The 14,055-nt window shown below is 34.3% G+C and overlaps 1 protein-coding gene across 2 annotated transcripts in view; it reads right to left on the bottom strand.

The window, feature by feature from the left end:
• KCNH7 (potassium voltage-gated channel subfamily H member 7) overlaps positions 1–14,055 on the bottom strand; it is a 477,588-nt gene that overhangs the window by 328,139 nt on the left and 135,394 nt on the right. The gene's annotated exons all lie outside the window — the stretch shown is intronic.

The following is a 14,055-nucleotide window of genomic DNA, read 5'->3' as shown; positions in this document are numbered from 1 at the left end:
ATTCTTTAAAATGATGAATTATAGGAAAAACAAGAGATACTTTTTGTAATAATAAGTTTATAGCTGTGGTCAGTCTGTTATTGTAAATTCATGAGTATTATGATTGGTTAGGTCATCACTACTCATGAAAATAACAGGCTAAGAGGTTATATTTTCCACATGTATATGAGGCATAATTTAAAATTCCATTGAAATAAGGCTAAAAACTGTTCCTTGATTCTACATTTCCTCAACACACCCCGCAATTGAATAGCAAACCAAGACTACTTGCACATAATTTGGCAGATTATGTCATATTTTAAGTCAAATATTGCTGTTACTACTAATTAATTTTTAAATGATGATATCAGTCAATTGAAAGATTGTGAAACAATTCTGACCTTTGAGAAAGACATCAAACATCGATGTCCCTGAGGTTAAGATTTGGTAATTGTCTCTTCATAGCTTAAATTAAAAACTTACATTTTTCCCCTGTGATTTCTACTGCTGCTGATCTATTGGTACCATGTGATCAACTGTGTTTAGTTCTGCAAATATGATAACCTGCATCTACTTATCATTAAGACAATGACATTGGCATTGTGGAAGGGAAATTAATGTTCATGCAAACAACATTGAGTGTTTTTTTTTTTTTTTTTGGAGATAGAGTCCAGCTCTGTAGCCCAGTCTGGAGTGCAGTGAGTAGTGCAATCTTGGCTCACTGCAACATCCACCTCTTGGGTTCAAGCGATTCTTGTGCCTCAGCCTCTCAAGTAGCTAGGACAATAGGCACACGCCACCACACAAGCTAACTTTTTGTATTTTTAGTAGAGACAGGGTTTCACCATGTTGGCCAGGATGATCTCCTACCCACCATGAGTACAATGAATTGTGGATCTTAGAATCCATACCAGACTTGTCTGAATAAAATTTCTTGATATACACACATGCACACTCATACACACCACACACAAACACACTTCTGCATATGGAATGTCAGTTAAAGTGTGTGATTACTTCAGTAAAAAGACAGTATACTAAATTTGAAAAGTCTGTGTGATAGCGAGAAATAGACTTTCACTGCCATATTTTTCTACTGACAACCCAGTAGGTAGAAAAAAGTGTAGATAATTGGATTTTTTTCCTCTATTGGTATTTTAGAGTATAGGATGGCACAACACCATGCAGGAAAAAAGCAGTACTTGAGGTGAGCTGATAAGGGTTGAGAAAAGTTCATATTTGTGCTTTATTTTCAAACACTGGAAAATAAAACAAATATTAGTGTTCAAGAATTTGGGGCCACATGGGAGATCTTAAAAGCCACTTCAAAATAAATGAAATCCAATAAAAGTAAGCATCATAAGGTAGCCAGCACACCAAGAGTAATCCAGCAAGAGAGAGTGTAAAGGGAGAGACACAGAAGTTAATGCTGGGATTCCAAATATACCTTCTAAATAATCCACACAAAAAAAACTAAAGTAAATAAAGGAAAACTGCGTGGTCATTTATTTTGCTTAGTTTGTAAAAAGGTAAATTTGTAAAAAGGAAAATTTGGATTTTATCCACACAGATAATAATGTTGAGTAGTCCACATATATATACTGAATAAATGGGAAAAAAAGAAGATGTTTTGGGAGAAAGGGATTCTCTAAATAGTTATCTTCATGCACTATTTGTTAGAGGTCTTTCACTTGTTAAAACTGCTCATTGAAAAACACATCCCTGAGCCCTTTGGCTTAACTCTGATTCTTCATTACAAAGGAGTTCTTGAGTAAATTGACCACACACACAAAAAAATGGTCACATCCAGCACACATGCATCTGTAATACCTAGAAACAGCCTGAAAGATAAGAGGTTATAACGGAAAGAAATGAGCTAAATTTTCAAGTGGGTGTGGTGAATAAGTTTAATTTAGTAGTTTTTCAACTACAGCATGGGATTTGTGGTTTTTTTCAGGCCAGCTCTAATCACACATCAGAAAATGTCATACATTTGGGAAGTATTAAAGATAAATAAGGTGATATGCAAGAATTATTCTATGTTCAAGCAGCATCAGGAGAGTGGAAGGTTATTTTCAATGTGCAATGAGTTAGGGCATTAGCACATATATCCAGTTGCAAATCAGAATAGTTAAGGAAGAGAGAAACCACTGATGGCTGGATGTCTCAGGAGGTTCTGGCAATATTTCTCTTGGGAAGAAAGTTGGCCAAGAGGCAGGAGCTCGTGAACATGTGGTCAAACCTTATAAAATAAGATGGTATGTATTATTTAATGACTGAAAAGAATGAGGATAATTTCCAAATCTCTGAAAAATGTGTCAATATAAGCTGAACACAAATATGAAACTTTTCTCATGTTAACAAATATAGAAAAAAAGGAAGACTGGCCTCTATCTCAGAGGAGATTACAGATAATAAAGAGTCAATTAATATACTATGGATAGAAGAAACAGTATTCTATTGTTGTTAAATTTAAATGGTACAGTGATTTAATAATTTAATGAAAAAAGCCTGTGAAGATTGATGAGATAGTGTTTTCAAAGTCCCTTAGAGAAAGGTATTATACAAGTATAAATCTAGCTATTAACAAGTATCTACATATTTTAATGATATGTATTCTCATTCTGAAAACATTCTTGAAGAACTATAATTAACCACCAGTTTTAAATCTCTTATCATTCAGTAATTTACATAACATAAATATTATAAAGAACTCTCACCCGTGCTTCAGAACTTGGGAAATAATGAACATCCTTCTGTAGTTAGGAGGTTGGGCTTTTACAACTACTAGAAAAAAAGGCATCCTATGTCATTGAGAAAGATATCTGTAATAGATCATTAAAACTTTAACTCCAAACTCTGTTCTCCTCTACCCTAACAGCTCAGCTTTAAATAGTTCTATTTTACTCTGGCAGAGAGGCAGTGGGCATTCATAGATCTTTGCAATATTAAACACTCAGAGAACCATCTGGTGCATGTGGGTATGCGTGAAAGTGTGTGTGTGTGTGTGTGTGTGTGTGTGTGTGTGTGTGTGCCTCATATGAGGAATCTGGGCTGTTATGATTCTTCAAGCCCCTCACTCAGAAATCTGATGCCACATTCTCTGGGAGTGAGGATTCATAATCAGAGGTTATCTCATTAGTTCATGCTCCTTCCAGGAATGGAGGAAAAGCTTTGGCAAAACTACTAAGAGGAGGTAGGGAAGCACTCCTCACAGCCAGAAGATTGCCTGAAATACAACTTCCAGCTAGCTTAGAGTTAAAAGAAACTTGTACTTTTTTTTTTTTTTTTTTGAGACGGAATCTCGCTCTGTTGGCCAGGCAAGAGTGCAGTGGCATGATCTCGGGTCACTGAAACCTCTGCCTCCTGGGTTCAAGCGATTCTACTGTCTCAGCCTCCTGAGTAGCTGGGACCACAGGCAACCGCCACCATGCCAGCTAATTTTTGTATTTTTAGTAGAGACGGGGCTTCACCATATTGGCCAGGCTGATCTTGAACTCCTGACATCGTGATCCACCTGCCTCGGCCTCCCAACGTGCTGTGATTACAGGTGTGAGAAAGTGCTGGGATTGCAGGTGTGAGCCACTGCACCAGGGCTAGAAACCTGTACTTTTTAAAGTCATTGTTTTCTCAATTAGTGGAGAAGATTTTTACTAAATCTAGCTATTCTTATTTCGCAGTGGTTTTTGGATACTAATGATATTTTAAGGAGTAAAGTATCATGATTTTCCTAAGGAAGCAAGTTGGAAACGTATTGGTTGGGTTTTCTATGTTAAATATATTAATTTTCTATATGCTGTTAACCAGAATATTTTTATGTCTCTACTCAATAGTAACCAGTTATTGGATTTAGGGAGGGTGGTAATGGCTGCAGCAGCACATAGTTTTCAAATTTGCCCAAATCCCAACATAAAGATGGGCAGATTAACAGGATAGCAAAACCAAAAACCCATAGACAACATTTGCAACAAAACTGGGTGACAAGATATTTCTGTGAACTCCAAAATGCAAGACTCTGACGATAAACCACTGCCAGCCATAGGCCCATGGATTATTTGAGTCTCTGTGCTGAGGAAAGTCACTGGGCATCTGATGACCCTGAGAATCCCAAAATGTTCTAGAAGTTTTCACTGAACTACACAAAAGGTCAGCTTAAGAATAGCAGTTGAATCTGGGGATGGTTTTGCCTGGTATAATGGTGAGTGGAGCAACAGATCCAAGCCAGATATATCTTCAAAGCAGAAGGGGCGGCAGCCGTTTAGGCCCTGTAGCTCTTGAATCTGACACGCCGGGACCCCACACCAAGGGAAAATTATTGAAGGAGAGTCAAATCCAACTGGATATTGATGACAGAGATGAAGGAGAGAGAATGTCCATATAAAAGTGGGGTAAAGGAACAACTTCATGAAATCTTGGAAAGCAAACCACCTTATATTTTGGATCACTTCAAGAAAACAACAAAAAAGAAGCTCCATGTAGTTAGAAAAGAAATCCTGAACCCTAACTATTCCTAAAAACTCATAAAGACCAATTTCAAATAAAGAAATATCGTTTGCATAAGCTTTTCCTAAGGAATCTACCAGGCAAGGAGCTTCAGATAAGTTAAATGACTAATGAAGGTGTAGAAATAAGTGATAAAGTGATCATTAAACTTACTTGTAAAACTAAGGCTTTGCTTACTTGTAAAACTAAGGCTTAGTGACACTAAAAAGGGAAATCAACCATCTAAGTACTTAGATAATGTAGATATAGTATTATTTATCTACATTATAAAAATGTAAATGGCGGATAGAACTGGAGATTTACTATGCAAAAATATTTTATGAATGTTTTTAGTAATTATGTTGGAAGTAGGATAAGTAGTATTGTTATTCTGCATCTGTTACGTGTGTAATGTGGTATAAAATAAATAAGTAATTTCAGGTTGCTATAATTCTATCATCCCAAGTCCTTCAAAACTAGAATTTTTGCTGTGGAAAATAAAGAAGAGCTTCAATAATGACCACAGTAATTCCTGGAGTCCTGATATGAATTGGGTAGAAATACATGAGGTATTTTATTTTTACAGTTGTAGTTCCTAATGCTGTCTATTGAAGAAGTCTAGAGACAAAGACCACTGCACTAACATGAGCATCTTTTGCACTTGAACTGTGGCCTTTTCCACAAAAAGATCCTAGGGCTTCTTCAAAAAAAAAAAAAAGATTGATTCTAGGTTTAGAACAAGGTCAACATAAATGAGTCTGAGTAATCTTATCATATCAGTTATTGAAAAAGCTAGCAATAACTGGTCAAATTGTATGAAAAAACACTCAGGAACCAAAGTAAAAATGCGTCCTCTGCCAAAAGCGGGACTATTTGAGCTTCAATGAGAATAATAATTGCACTGATTGAAACCTTCCAAATATGTTTAAATTTATGAACTCATAATTTTATTTTAAATTTATATTTTAAAACTCTAACTGGTCTTTGGATGATGACAGGAAATCATTTTGTCTTGAAAACTGGTAAATAAATGGAAAGAAATAAAATATTTTGTATTAGTTATTCCCATTTATTTAATCTTTCTGTATAAACTGATGGAGGGGGTCTCTTTATAAAACTATTTCCATTAATAAATAAAAAATAAATACTAGAAGTTTGTAACTACCCATAAATGTATAGGTCTAGGCACTGAGCACCAATGAATGTGAACATCACAAAAGAGAGGTAATGTGATATTATAGCCCTCCTGAGAAAAGAATACACCATCACCCATAATTTTGCCAGAAGGGTGGAACTGAGTTTGATCCAGTCTAAATCCATCTGCCACCTTGCAGGAAACACAGAGTACAGAGAATCATGTTGCATTGTACCAAAAGTGTACAATCAGCAAAATGCACACTGGGAACTCTACAGGTCAAAAGCCCTGAGTACTTGTGCCAATCAAGTATAAGAAAAATAAGGGATCGAGGGCCAATCTGTAGATTGAGATAATTTTAAACACATTTTAAATTGATAAAGAATGGGCGAGGCTAAATAAACTATGGTGTCTAAGTATACAAAATGGGATGAGAACTCCAAAAAGAAATTCTAATTGATAATATTAAAGTCAGGGTAATTGTTATTTTGTGGGGAGGAAAGAGAAGGGATTGAGATTGGCAGAGGGCCTGGGAAGGGCTTCTGGGGCAAGTGATAGCCCGTATTTCTCAGCCTAGGTAGAGATAGAAGAATGTCTGTCTTATAACAACTCATAATGCTAAACATTTGTTTTGCATGATTTTCTGTATAAGTGCTTTATTTATTAATATTCCAAAATAATAATAACAATAACAACCAGATTATTGCTAAAGTGACTTAAGGAGTGGACAACTAGCTTCTGTTTACCTCAGTTGCCTCATCTTAATTCCTCCTATTTCTAGTTTTAATCCCTTATTTCTGCCTTTCTATCTAAAAGAAAAAAACACTGCATGTTATTTGCCTCAATTTCTGAAAACAATAAGAATATTTAATTTCCCAAATTGGACTTCAAATAGTTTGAGTGTGAGATTTTGCTATTCCTAAAATTAATGCTGCCCCACTACTCTCATAGTTTCAGAGCACATACAAATTGGATTCAACATTCACATACTTGATACAGGAAGACTAAAATTCACAGACTCTAGTTCATCTTTTCTCTAATTACTTCTCCTCAACCTTGAGTCTGCTATTCTCCTGTTTTTACTTCAAACCCATAAAACATTTAATTTTTGCAAGAAGATAAGATTTCATACATATGAATGGAATACTACTGATACCAATGAGAAAGTGTTTTATCCTGTTAAATTAATGCCTCTGTCTGGAAATGTTATGTACCCTAGCATATACAATTGTGTATTGAAAGCCATGACAACTTACAAGCACTAAATTTCCCTGTTAATCATTCCTCTGCCTGTGACTGTTTTCTCCGGGTCAGTGAATATATATTTTTTTGTTCTGTGGGATAACTTTAATCACTGTCTTTATTTTTTTTTAACCTCCATTGCATGAGTTTTTCTCAGGCTTATTAATATGCCATTTGAAAAAAAAAGATTTGTATTTCATATAAAATTTCCATTCCTTTTATAATAGCTACAAATTAGAGACCTCTAAGAATCTGTGTTTGAGCAAAACTCAAAGAATTGGATATTAGAAAGAGCACCACTTCACATCAAACAGACCTGTAATTCATTCCTAGGTTCTACATTTACTTAGAGGAAAAATTACTTTATCTCCTCAGATCTCCTCAATGAGCCTCAATTTCTTCATCTGTAAAATGGAGACCATAAGATAAACATCATGGGACTACCATGGAGATAAATGAGAAAATGCACCTAAAATATTTAGTGCATTTAAAATACCCCCTATGTTATAATTACTCTCATTTACCTGTTATTATTTTCTCAAGTTTATGTTTTGTGACAGAGTAGATTTAATTCTGAAATAGTTACTGTGTGGGAAAATATTTTCTTTGGTCAGGCATATTTGCAGTTCTATTAAATTGACAAATAAAAATTATATATCTTTATCATGTATATGTTATTTGAAATATGTATACATATTATAAATGGCTAAATTGAGACAATTAACATATGCATTACCTCACATGCTTATCATTTTTTGTGGTGAAAAACTTAAAATCTATTCTCTTAGCAATTTTCAAGGATACAATACATTGTTATGAACTCCAGTCACCATGTTGTACAATAGATCTCTTGAACTTATTCCTCTTATGTAACTGAAATTCTGTATCCTTTGAATAACATTTCCCGAATTATTCCAACTCCAATCCCTGGTAACCACTACATATAAGTGAGATCACATGGTATTTGTCTTTCTGTGCTTGTCTTATTTCACCAAATGTCCTCCAGGTTCATCTGTGTTAGCACAGGTGACAGGATTTCCCTTTTTTTGATGGCTGAATAGTATTTCATTATGTGTATTTGCAGTTTTAAACTTCATTATATCCTCATTCCCCAATAAATTTATTTTAATCGAAAAGATACAGTAGAAATGTATTGGATATGTGTACAGTACTCTATAACCTACACTACTAAGTAATGTTTTTTTTTTTCATTGTTATGCTTTAAGTTCTGGGTTACATGTGCAGAACGTGCAGTAATGGGTTCTTTCCTTCATATTGAACTTCTTGTCAAATATGTATGTTTTTACAAATTTGTTACCTTTGTGATAAGCTTGAAAGTTGATAGCCTGTCTTTTATTTGCTTTTAACTTAGTAAATGCTAACTGACAAATGGATCATCAATAATCATCTCTAATAACTTAAACCACAGTTTTTCCTGTTCCTGGTGAACACAGCTTTCTTTCTCATAATGTTCTAAAGAAAATGGGAGGCCACAGTTTGAACATCATGGAAAGAACCATTAAGTTCTACATCTTTAAAATAATGCCCTCCCTCTCCCTCCACTCCTTGTTTTCTGAAATAAATAAGTGATGGGGAAATAAAGGAGAGCAAATAGCACCTAGGAAACATGACCTAGGAAATGAAGAAAAGAGAAAAATTACTTGTTTTTTTCATTAAAAACAGCCATGATACCTTCTGACTATGACCAGAATTTCAAGTTGGCATTGACCTCTGTAGTACGATTCTAGAAGCAATGGAAAGAAAAACAAACTTAAATCTTCGTGTATTTCCTTTCCTTTTCAGGAAAATTTTGAGTGCTCCTCATTAATAAATAAAGGCATTCAGGACATAAGAAATGTGTCAAAAGTTGAGGCTACTAGGCATGAGGGGGCACATAACCCCCCAGAGCCCCAGACAAAGGGAGGAGACGAGAAGAGACATTCTGAGTACCACTGTAGGAAAAGACCAAAAGCAAACACTTTACATCATTTATGATTTTGCTGTGGAACCACGAGATGCTATTCTGAATCCCTGTTCATGCTGCAAGCTGACTGACCTCGTGACTGGAAAGTCAGAGAGATCCCCTTGGGCCAGCCTCTCTGCTTTCATTTCAGTGGGAAAGTTTCCACTCGGTAAAGATCATGATTTGAAATGTATCTTTTTGGTACGTATGGGAAAGAAAAGGGGCTGACTTAAATATGATGAGACTGCCATGCCTTGCTCTACGAGACAACCAATCTAGAATTCTACATGAAAAAAATGTAAATGTTTGTGAGGATTCTCTTCTTTTAAAAAAATCCATTACTTCATGACTGTCAGCATATTTGAAAAATAAAGATCATTTCCAACTTCTTTGAAGCTAACAGAATCTGTTTCTTAGTGATTGTGTCAGAGGTTTAAAAACTGTTGCTCTCAGTTTTTTCCTTAACATTTAAGAATCTGTTTCTTTTTTGAGTCTGTCAAAAGCTTTAAACAAATTGGAAGATTGTTGCTCATTCATTTAGATTTCTTTTCCCCTGGATGAACATGATACAACAAATCTGTTTTGGTGTCTTTAAAAATCAGAGTTTTGGCTTATTAAAATAGTTAAATATTGGTTGCTCTCTTTAAGGCTTTGGGATTGTTCTTTAGAGATGGAATTATTCTTGTGTTTGCCCTGTATGCCAGGGCACTGGTTTCATAACTAACGAAACCGACAGTTTTTCACATAATCAGATGCTGTTTATAAGGAGGGACAATCATATTGTATCCCTGGCCCCTTCAGAACTACTATAGTACAATCAATGAATTGTTACTAAGGACACTGTCAAATATAATGATTCCAAAGAAGTCACTGGGAACAAGAAAAATAAAGCTATTTTCGATATTGTCAGATATAAATAATTAAGATACTGTCATTTCTGTGGTTTAGTTTTTATTTATAGTTTATCCAGTGTGAAATATTTTTACTGTGGAACATGCATAATAAAAAGTTTGCTAATCATGCATCATTGATGAATTACCTGGAGAATTATCATATTTAGCAAATATATGTATATATGTATATATATATATAATCATAATCTATTTTCTCTTAAAAGTCCTCATTACACACAGACCACTTTCAAAAATTTATCTCAGTTCAAATCCATTTATATAGTATTTCTCTATTTTTAAAAATAATTTTACTTACGATTTTCAGTTCCAAGTGTACAAAAATAATGAAGTTGACAGAAGGGAACAGATACGACAGAAATGGCTATTTGGGGAGCAGGGGGGCATATAACACATTGTATTCAAAATTGTAATCTCTTCACACCTTAAAATACTTCTAAAAGCCAGTCACTAGACAATTTAAAATGAGGCTTAAGGGTTAGAGTTTAACTTTATAAACATTTAAGAGCAAATTACAAATTCTACGTTGGGCTGGGCGTGGTGGCTCGCGTCTGTAATCCCAGCACTTTGGGAGGCCAAGATGAGCTGATCACAAAGTGAGGAGTTTGAGACCAACCTGGTCAGCGTGGTGAAACCTCATCTACTAAAAATACAAAAATGAGCAGGGCATGGTGGTGCGTGCCTGTAGTCCCAGCTACTTGGGAGGCTGAGGCAGGAAAATTGCATGAACTCGGGAGGCAGAGGTTGCAGTGAGCCAAGATCACGCCACTATACTCCAGCCTGGGTGACAGAGTGAGACGCCATCTCAAAAAAAAAGAAAAAAAAAATTTCTATGTTGGTGCTCAGGTGCTCATTAGCATTATATAGTTCAGTCAATTTCAATTTTCTAGAGGGAAATGCATGGAGAAAAAAAAATTTCCAAAATATTAGACTCTTTTAAAGTAAAGCAAGAACAATGAGAAATAATAATCAGCAAGAATGATAAAAAATATTCAGTATAGTATTATCATTATTACTGATTGTGATAAGCACAATATTCTCTTTAGAAATCAGACAAAGCTAGATCTCTATTTGGTAGCTCCCTCCTTTCTGCTACAGTATTGAAAATCTGAGGCTATTACATCATATTATGCATAGATAAACCACAGTAGTAAAATAAGTTGTATGATATCAATATGTTCTGTCAAATAAAAGATATAAGGTAGAGACTACTGGTTCTCACCTTCAATATAATGCGTTATCATTTTAATACAGTCAATGGAATTACTGTGTCTCAAATGTTATTACTCATCATTTGCTTAAATTGCTTAAAATTATCTAAAAATAATTGCAACAATTATCCCATGATATATTGTCTGTCAAATAGTGCACTGTAGATGTGATAGGAAAGAATTTAAGACATGTGTTCCAATATTTTAAGAAAAAGAAGTCAAATTCCCAGTTAAATTATTATTCATGCATTTAAAGCAGTGCATCTTTAATTCTCCTTTCTCTCTTAGCACTCTGGTCCTTAATAAAAGCTGATCTCTCTTCCTGGGGATCCTTCTCCTAACTCTTGATTTTATCAAGTGAGTTTCTATTTGTTCTCTAAATTCTCACTTGAAGTTTACCTCTTCCAGGTAACCTTTCTTCATCTTCTCTGGTCATAGTAATTATAAATCTCTGAATATTTTCTTTCTTCCTAATCAGGCTGAATGTTTCCTTAGGAACAGTGTTTGATTTATCTTTGAAAATACAGGGCTCCCCAAGTGCACTAGGTCTTGGTAAGAACACAATAAACGCTTGTGTAAAGAGTGCTGTTATAGCAGTAGTTCAGGAAGGCCGCAAAGACCTGGATTATCACCAGGGTTGAATAAATGATTTATTTTTAATGCTGGATGTGATACACATTTAAAAGAATGAGTAGTTTTGATATTTAAATAAGTATAGTATTTTGAGGTAAATCATAATAGTTAATAATAGATATGCCACACAATAGGCAATATCTAATTAGATGCCCCAAAAAACCCATGAAGTGCCTACCATTATTATCTCCACTTTGTATTTGAGACACCTAAATTACAGTGAGCTTAAGCAATATATCTAAGGTCAAATAGGTAATGACCCATAAAAGCTAGATCCCGGGTTCAAATTCACCCCTAGGTTTAATGGTATAATAGGGTATAACACTCATGTCTCAACTCTTAATTTTTAATTTTATTTCCTCAAAGGGATAGAGTCCATGACTTCAAGGACTTAAGAATGTATACTTTAGATAATACAATCAGCAGAAATAAAAAAATGTCAGAACAAGAAATGGTTTGATGAATGTATAAAATGTCTATTATTTCATAAATGTTTGCATTTCAGTAAGAAACCAATTTCAAATGACACATGTGCTTAAACACAGAGAATGTTAAACATTATATAAAATGTCTACTTGATAGCTAATCTCTTTTAAGGGGGCAGGCATTTTAAAACTGATTAAAAAATACAGAAGCATAAAACTTAAGTTTAACTACTTCGCAATTCAACTGAGAACTAACATTGACTTTTTCTAGACAGGCATCCCCTATACCATAGTCATCACAGTACTAGGAGAATAACAGAAGCCATCTGAAATACTGATAATACAGTTAGATCTTCTAGCACTTCTGAGACACAATATATGATCTCAACAAAATGGCAGAAACAGAAGATGCTTTGATCAATCAATCCACCTGCCAACTGTTTAAAAATTATATATGAGTTTCTTGGAAAAGAGTAGAGAGAAGAATAGTATAAAACTTTTTACTAACATAAAAAATAAAGGTACAAGAGGTGTGTTTATAGTAATATTGTGAATTCTGCTACACATTTTAAAGGGTTACAGTGAAAACTATAATATTGGCAAATAACTATATGTGAACTTTTCATATGAGATTGGGTAATATTTCCCAGAGTAGAAATATGTTTTAGATATTCTGTTATGCCTCCCCAGCCACTGAAATTATGTTTGAGCTTGAGTAAATCACATATTTCCTATGTTTTAGTTCCCCCAGAGAAATGTACCTGTTCCAGAGTGGGCCAATGTTAATAGATTGAAAAATTAAAAGGTGCAAAATGATGGCAAATCATTATTCTTACTTTAATATGTTCAACAACAACAACAACAAAGTCAATTAGATAGGCAATTCAATTACTGAAATCTTAGGAAAAGACATTATGAATATTATTTTTTCCTCCCATGAGTTTAAACTGACTTGAAACACAACATTTGATTGTATAGAAATTACAGCATCTATTTTATGAGTTTTATGCTTTGGTTCAAGGTGAAAGTAAGTGCTAAAATTCAGAAACTTTTGTCTTTTTGAAGAGCTATTATTTTTAAATATGTGGTTCAAAAATCCACAGCTTTATCCAGTTAGAATTTCTCTTTCCAGCTTCAGAAGATACAATACAAAAAGAACCCTACTGGGCAATGGGGAAGCCAATTTCTTTCCATCTCCTTTTCCAGGTTCCCTGCTGCTTTGAGCCTGATTGTTAGCCATCTGTCTCCAAAACCATGACCTCCACTTGGCATCTCCAGTGATTGAAGGCAAAATGTCTATATGGTCAGGAAGAGTATGCAAAGACATCAGAAACCTACATGAATGTTTTTTCTCTGTCCTCTTAATCGGAAGTAGTCTGAGATAAGGAAGAAGTAATTCAGGGGAATTTCAAGAGTCTCATATTTTTGAAAATCTGTGCTTTGACAAAATTAAGATGGATAAAACTTAAATGAATTAAGTTTTTTTTTAGCACTTTTAGTGATTGTTGTCATTATGAATTGGGCACATCTGTGTAAATCATAATTCACGTCTATTATCTTCTATTTTTTACAAACTTCAGCTATGTGGAAGTCATTGTCATACTATAAAAGAAAAACTGATGCAAAATATTTCATAACAACTTGGAAACTTACATCAAATTAATCTGATAGTTAAAAATGATATACAACGTATAGAATTTACCTGTAGACCACATTGCATATTCTGTCATGGGGTTTTATTGGAACCATAAGCACATTCTTTAGTTTTATTTCTTAATCTAGAAACTAGAGATACTATCTGTTTAAGTGAAAGCAGGTATGGAATGGTATATTTTAAAGTATTTAAAAAGTAGCAACCTTGTGCAACTGTAAGGTGTAATGGCAATTTTATTATTGCTAGGGTCCTACTCAGATACAATTTCTAAATCTTGAGTTTATGGAAAGACTATAACATTATATAACATTTGTCTTTTCAAGGCACTGAAATTGTGAGGTAGATTCAAGTCATTTGCCTTATTTCTCATTTGTTAATTATGTCTGCATATAGGTCTTTTGTGTCTCCTCTGATGTATGT

The sequence above is a fragment of the Hylobates moloch genome, unplaced genomic scaffold, assembly GCF_009828535.3.
Source record: "Hylobates moloch isolate HMO894 unplaced genomic scaffold, HMol_V3 SCAFFOLD_1, whole genome shotgun sequence".
In the NCBI taxonomy this organism is placed as follows: Eukaryota; Metazoa; Chordata; class Mammalia; order Primates; family Hylobatidae; genus Hylobates; species Hylobates moloch.
The sequence above is the reverse complement of the archived record's forward strand: the minus strand, read 5'-3'. Positions and strand labels throughout refer to the sequence as shown.